At 44.5% G+C, this 7,236-nt stretch overlaps 1 long non-coding RNA gene across 1 annotated transcript; it reads right to left on the bottom strand.

Moving 5' to 3' along the window:
• Nucleotides 1–563: 563 nt before the first annotated feature.
• Nucleotides 564–5,435, bottom strand: LOC138956846 (uncharacterized). Its single transcript, XR_011452839.1, has 4 exons — nucleotides 5,327–5,435; nucleotides 4,766–4,845; nucleotides 4,072–4,197; nucleotides 564–665 (listed from the first exon to the last, which is right to left on the bottom strand). It is a non-coding gene; the product is annotated as an uncharacterized lncRNA (long non-coding RNA).
• Nucleotides 5,436–7,236: the final 1,801 nt, after the last annotated feature.

The following is a 7,236-nucleotide window of genomic DNA, read 5'->3' as shown; positions in this document are numbered from 1 at the left end:
TTTACTGGGCCACACACACAGTAAGCTTAGGTGACACTGTGCAAGAAAGAGAGACACTAGATCTAGATCTGTCTGTCTGCATGTAGCCTACTTACAGGGACACGACTGCCAAATAGTCTCGGCCCGCTCAAAATAACAATGACCGAGACCACACACACCACGCGAGACGAGAAAGACTACAGGGAGGCATGCCGTCATGATGCATTAATTGACGTCAAGCACTTTTGACCGTGACGTAATCTTATGCGAGCTTTATCCATAGTCTTGGATAACCACTCACACATAGACTCGGAAATGTTAAAGTTTCTACCACAGACATACACACGCACAAACACACACACACACGCACACACACACGCACAAACGCACAAACGCACAGACAGACAAAGTTACGATCCTAATCCTAAGAATACACAACAAACACAAACGTGGCCGTCCATTCTAACGGACACCGCTCATTAATAGGACTATTCTGATTGATCGGGCGAGTCAAAAACCGTTGTCTATTGTTACATTATAAAATCATTATATTTATACCGCATTACATTCTATTCAGCACCTACCATGTAGATGAGGACGCTGTTACCAATGCTTACACCGAAGCAACCAAGAAATCCCACCAGCATGACAATGCCGCCTCCGACCATGAGTGATATCATTGCTTTCTGCACAGACAAACAAACAGACAGACAGACAGACAGACAGACTGACAAACAGACGCATGCATGCACACTCACACACACGCGCCGAAGCACGCATACACACTCACACGCAAACACGCACACGAATACAAACACGCATGCACGCACGCACGCACACACACACCATCACACACGAACGCACGCATACAACCACGCACGCACGCACCCACACACACACGCACGCATACACACTCACACAAATACAAACACACACGCACGCACACCACCATACACGAACGCACGCATACGACCACGCACACACACACACACACACACACACACGCACGCGCGCGCACACAAATATACACAGAGTAAGTAAAATAAAAACAGCTAAATAAGTCACTTTTATGATGTGTTTGTAATCTCCCAGTAAATGTAATATGTAGACACGCAAGTTCAGGAATACTGTCAGACAACAAATCGGTGTAAGTATGAGTATGATACTGTGAGCGAGTCATATTGTAACTGAGGTTCAAAAAAAAAAGAAAAGAAAGAGGAAAGAGAAAAGAAAAAAAGAAAAAGAAAATAAAAAAGAGAAGAAATAAAAAAAATAAAAAAATAAAAAAAATCGGTGTACAGATGGAGGTAGAACGAACGGACAGACAGACATGCAGAGAGACCGACTGACGTGGTAGAAGTACACGCAGGCTAACGAGAATGCTGGCAACAAGATGGTGAGAGCGACACACAGAGACACAGAGAGTTGAATTATGCCCGTCATTGTAGACTGGCAACAAGATGGTGAGAGCGACACAAAGAGACAAAGAGAGTTCAGTGAATTATGTCCGTCATTGTAGACTGGCAACAAGATGGTGAGAGCGACACACACAGACAAAGAGAGTTGAATTATGCCCGTCATTGTAGACTGGCAACAAGATGGTGAGAGCGACACAAAGACACAAAGAGAGTTGAATTATGCCCGTCATTGTAGACTGGCAACAAGATGGTGAGAGCGACACACACAGACAAAGAGAGTTGAATTATGCCCGTCATTGTAGACTGGCAACAAGATGGTGAGAGCGACACACACAGACAAAGAGAGTTGAATTATGCCCGTCATTGTAGACTGGCAACAAGATGGTGAGAGCGACACACACAGACAAAGAGAGTTTAATTATGTCCGTCATTGTAGACTGGCAACAAGATGGTGAGAGCGACACACACAGACAAAGAGAGTTGAATTATGTCCGTCATTGTAGACTGGCAACAAGATGGTGAGAGCGACACAAAGAGACAAAGAGAGTTGAATTATGCCCGTCATTGTAGACTGGCAACAAGATGGTGAGAGCGACACAAAGAGACAAAGAGAGTTGAATTATGCCCGTCATTGTAGACTGGCAACAAGATGGTGAGAGCGACACACACAAAGAGAGTTGAATTATGCCCGTCATTGTAGACTGGCAACAAGATGGCGAGAGCGACACAAAGAGACAAAGAGAGTTGAATTATGCCCGTCATTGTAGACTGGCAACAAGATGGTGAGAGCGACACACACAGACAAAGAGAGTTGAATTATGCCCGTCATTGTACGGACTGGCAACAAGATGGTGAGAGCGACACACACAGACAAAGAGAGTTGAATTATGTCCGTCATTGTAGACTGGCAACAAGATGGTGAGAGCGACACAAAGAGACAAAGAGAGTTGAATTATGCCCGTCATTGTAGACTGGCAACAAGATGGTGAGAGCGACACACACAAAGAGAGTTGAATTATGCCCGTCATTGTAGACTGGCAACAAGATGGCGAGAGCGACACAAAGAGACAAAGAGAGTTGAATTATGCCCGTCATTGTAGACTGGCAACAAGATGGTGAGAGCGACACACACAGACAAAGAGAGTTGAATTATGCCCGTCATTGTACGGACTGGCAACAAGATGGTGAGAGCGACACACACAGACAAAGAGAGTTGAATTATGTCCGTCATTGTAGACTGGCAACAAGATGGTGAGAGCGACACAAAGAGACAAAGAGAGTTGAATTATGCCCGTCATTGTAGACTGGCAACAAGATGGTGAGAGCGACACACACAGACAAAGAGAGTTGAATTATGTCCGTCATTGTAGACTGGCAACAAGATGGTGAGAGCCACACAAAGAGACAAAGAGAGTTGAATTATGCCCGTCATTGTAGACTGGCAACAAGATGGTGAGAGCGACACACACAGACAAAGAGAGTTGAATTATGTCCGTCATTGTAGACTGGCAACAAGATGGTGAGAGCCACCCAAAGAGACAAAGAGAGTTGAATTATGCCCGTCATTGTAGACTGGCAACAAGATGGTGAGAGCGACACACACAGACAAAGAGAGTTGAATTATGCCCGTCATTGTAGACTGGCAACAAGATGGTGAGAGCGACACACAGAGACAAAGAGAGTTGCATTATGCCCTGTGTCTTTTTAGGTTCAGTTCTTTTTCTACACCTGCCTATAATAGTCTCGAGATGCTGAATTGATGTCAGTCGTCGAGGGTGCCAGTTTTATATTGTAGACCGCAAACGAGAGAGCGAGAGCGACACACTAAGACAAAGAGAGTTGAATTAAAGGCACAGTACGCCTCCCGTAAACCATCACAGATACTGTCAGGCTTTTACACACAGTACAAACACCCTTCCATTTGAACGCTCACCAAACGGGAACATCCTAGGTGCCCTACGTAAACAGCGAGCAATTTTCAAAGAATTAATTTTTCGGATTGAGACCATCTCAATCGGACCCATCCTGAACTCAGGTCAAAATGAGTTACTTCCCTTCAACTGGCGATAGCCGTTGAGCAATGATTGTGCGTTTTGGCGCTAGACCTAACTTTTAAAATCTAAATAATAAATTGACAGCTTGTTACACAAACATTCTTAAATCATAGAAGAATTATTTTTTCATCAAGACAAGATCAGTATAATTCGAAGTTTTGAAAGTTTGAAAAAAGAAAAGCCCGGAAGCAGGGTCACGCAAGGTATGGTTTTCGTAGCAGACGACGGTTTATAGGCAGTCAAAAGCCATCGCTCGAGTTCTTATGAACCACATTCATTTGTTTCGTGAAAAGTCAGAGGTACGTAATAACGTGCTATTGCAGATAAGCTCACAGCGAGCCGCATTCAAATTACAAACTGACGACTGCATTGTGAAAAAGGGAAACTGGATCACACGGGTTCACGATGGCTCAGGGGTAAGATAAACCACGCAAAAATAAATTCTTTGAAAATTGCTCGTTCTTTACGTAGGGCACCTAGGATGTTCCCGTTTGGTGAGCGTTCAAATGGAAGGGTGTTTGTACTGTGTGTAAAAGCCTGACAGTATCTGTGATGGTTTACGGAAGGCTTACTGTGCCTGCCCTGTGTCTTTTTAGATTCAGTTCTCTCTCTACACCCACCTCCCTGAATCCAGAGATGCTGAAGTCATTGTTCGAACCCGGTTCGTCCAGACCGTTGTAGGCATCTGCGGTCTCTGGGAGTGAGTACGCCACAGCGCAAACGGCGAGAATCGTGATCCCTGTCACCTGCCACACATAAGCTTGGCTATCCCCCTTGTTGATAACTTTGTGGTATTGGGGCAATGCTGTGTGTGTGTGTGAGTGTGTGTGTGTGTAGGGCGGGGGGGGGGGGGGTAGTGTGTATGTGCGTGTGTCAGCACTTCTGTATGTGTGTGTGTGTAGGGTGTGTGTGTGTGAGGGGGGTTAGTGTGTTTGTTTATGTGTGCGTGTGCGTGTGTCAGTACTTGTGCGTGTGTGTTTGTGTGAGTGAGTGTGTGTGTGTGTGTGTGTGTGTAAGACCATACATGTGTGTTTGTGTGTGTATGTGCATGTGTGTGTGTGTGTGTGTTTGTGTATGTGTATGTGAGAGAGAGAGAGAGAGAGAGAGAGACAGAGAGAGACAGAGAGAGACAGACAGACAGAGTGAGAGAGACAGAGAGAAAGAGAGAGAGAGACCTAGAGAGAGAGAGAGAGAAAAAGAGACAGACAGACAGAGAGAGAGAGACAGAGAGCTAGAGAGAGAGAGAGAGAGAGAGAGAGAGAGAGAGAGAGAGAGAGAGAGAGAGAGAGAGAGAGAGAGAGAGAAAGCACTTACAAAGAAGATGAAGTTAAAGAAGAAGAAACAGCCTGTCACTGTTGTTATGATGTAATCAATGCAACCCTTCCTCGGACCGCCTGTAACACACAATAACGTGCTGTCATAAACTACACACTGACATGACAGAGACACTGGAACATACAATCACACATAAACTGTGTGTATGAGTGTATGTGTGTGTGTGGGTGGGTGTGGGTGTGTGTCTGTATGAATGTGTGTATGTGTGTGTGTGTATGTGTGTGTGTGTGTGTGTGTGTGAGTGTGTGTGTACGTATGTGTATGCGTGTGTATGTGTATTTAAAAGTGATCAGTCACTGCACTTATGACAGAAAGGCCACACAAGGACACGGTCTAGGAGCCATCCGATAACGTCGACCTGTGGCCTACCCGGCCTGGAATCGAACCCGTGACTCGAGGAAGTGGGTGGGATCCAAGGGATGGGCCTGATCAAATACAATTGAGATTTGATTGAGGTTTCGATCAGTCCGACCTTGTACGTGGGTCCGATCCAGCCGGGTACGTACGGTATCGTGCACACTGCCCCAGTGCTGTACCTACCATCCATGAGTTGACCGTTTGGAGATTGTCCGGGCACAAGGCTGGTTTTCTGGACACGGAAACAGCCTGTCACTGTTGTTATGATGTAATCAATGCAACCCTTCCAAGGACCGCCTGTAATAATAATAATAATAAGAACATTTATATAGCGCTAAATCAAAAACTTTCGTTAAAAAGGCTTGCTCTAAGCGCTTGACATCTAAACTAAAACGTCATTCACACTCTTTGCAATGATGTACAAGAACTTCATGTCACACTCTTTCATTCAGTATAGCACCATTCACACAGTTGTTATTCTGTACAAGACAATAAGTTAGTCTAACATTTAAAATGTTCATAAGATGAAAACAAGAGAAAACCAGACTGATTAAAACAACTGCTTAGTACTAACAAAGCATGAATCTTAATGATAACGTAATACATATTTAACTGTTAAGACCATAAAAAACCTATATGCTAAAATAACTTCGAACTTTTAAGAACTTCTTATAAGATACACAGCACATCTAGATAAACACCAGAATGATAAAACAAAAGGCAACTCGTTAAAACTATTAAATGCATCAATGTCTAAAACACGAAAGACTCAAATATAAGATACACCATTCTCTAGAATTGTTTATTAAAACTGAAACCGACCTGCTCAAAGTAAACCATACCCACCCCCTCCCTCGCCTGTAACACACAATAACGTGCTGTCATAAACTACACACTGACATGACAGAGACACTGGAACATACAATCAGACATAAACTGACACTGCCATACACGAAAACACAAACACGCGTACGCGTGACATTTTCTCTCATTCTCAGTCTTGTCTCTCTCTTTAGAAAAGTACCTATCCGGGGGATGGTCGAAAGAAAGCTTGCTTGCATGCTTATACCACGACTCGTGTGGATACAAGATCTATCCTTGTTTATGCTATGCTAACTTGTTTTTTCTGTCCCCAGAAATAGTGTCTATTTGGGACATGACGTGGTTATATGCTTGTTTATCGGGCGTAGTGTATGTTTGGGACATGACGTGGTTATATGCTTGTTTATCGGGCGTAGTGTATGTTTGGGACATGACGTGGTTATATGCTTGTTTATCGGGCGTAGTGTATGTTTGGGACATGACGTGGTTATATGCTTGTTTATCGGGCGTAGTGTATGTTTGGGACATGACAAGGTTATATGCTTGTTTATCGGGCGTAGTGTATGTTTGGGACATGACAAGGTTATATATGCTTGTTTATCGGGCGTAGTGTATGTTTGGGACATGACAAGGTTATATGCTTGTTTATCGGGCGTAGTGTATGTTTGGGACATGACAAGGTTATATGCTTGTTTATCGGGGGTAGTGTCTAATTTGGGACATGACAAGGTTATATGCTTGTTTATCGGGCGTAGTGTATGTTTGGATTGAGCAGGCCGGGGCAGTGGTTCCAAAGGGAAACTAATACGCGATAGAACGAACGTACTGGACTGTATGATTATCTCCCTTCAACATTTATCTCGCTCTCTCTTCATCAGGGCCGGACTACCGGGGAGGGGGGTATGGGGATTGCGCAACCCCCCCCCCCCCCCTAGCCTAGACATGTTCCTCACTTATTTAAAACATTTTTTATTATTGTTTATTTTATGCCGTTTCATGCAAGGAGCGACCATTTTCCTATCTCAGAATATGACCTACCCATCAGCTTCAGGGGGCGGAGCCCCCTGACCCCCACAAGGGGCTCTGTCCCTTGACCCCGCCAGGGGAAACCTACCCCTGGACCACCACTGGCAACCCCACCACCCCTCCTCTTCGCCTAGTCCGGCCCTGTTCATGCACACCTCAAAGCAAAAGAGTTCTCTTAGGAAAAGGAAACACCCTTCCTCTTTAGAGCAAAAGTGTAAACATGCATGCAGTCATCACTAATTCAC

Source organism: Littorina saxatilis, unplaced genomic scaffold (assembly GCF_037325665.1).
Source record: "Littorina saxatilis isolate snail1 unplaced genomic scaffold, US_GU_Lsax_2.0 scaffold_3202, whole genome shotgun sequence".
Taxonomy (NCBI): Eukaryota; Metazoa; Mollusca; class Gastropoda; order Littorinimorpha; family Littorinidae; genus Littorina; species Littorina saxatilis.
This window is presented reverse-complemented; position numbering and strand designations above follow the sequence as displayed.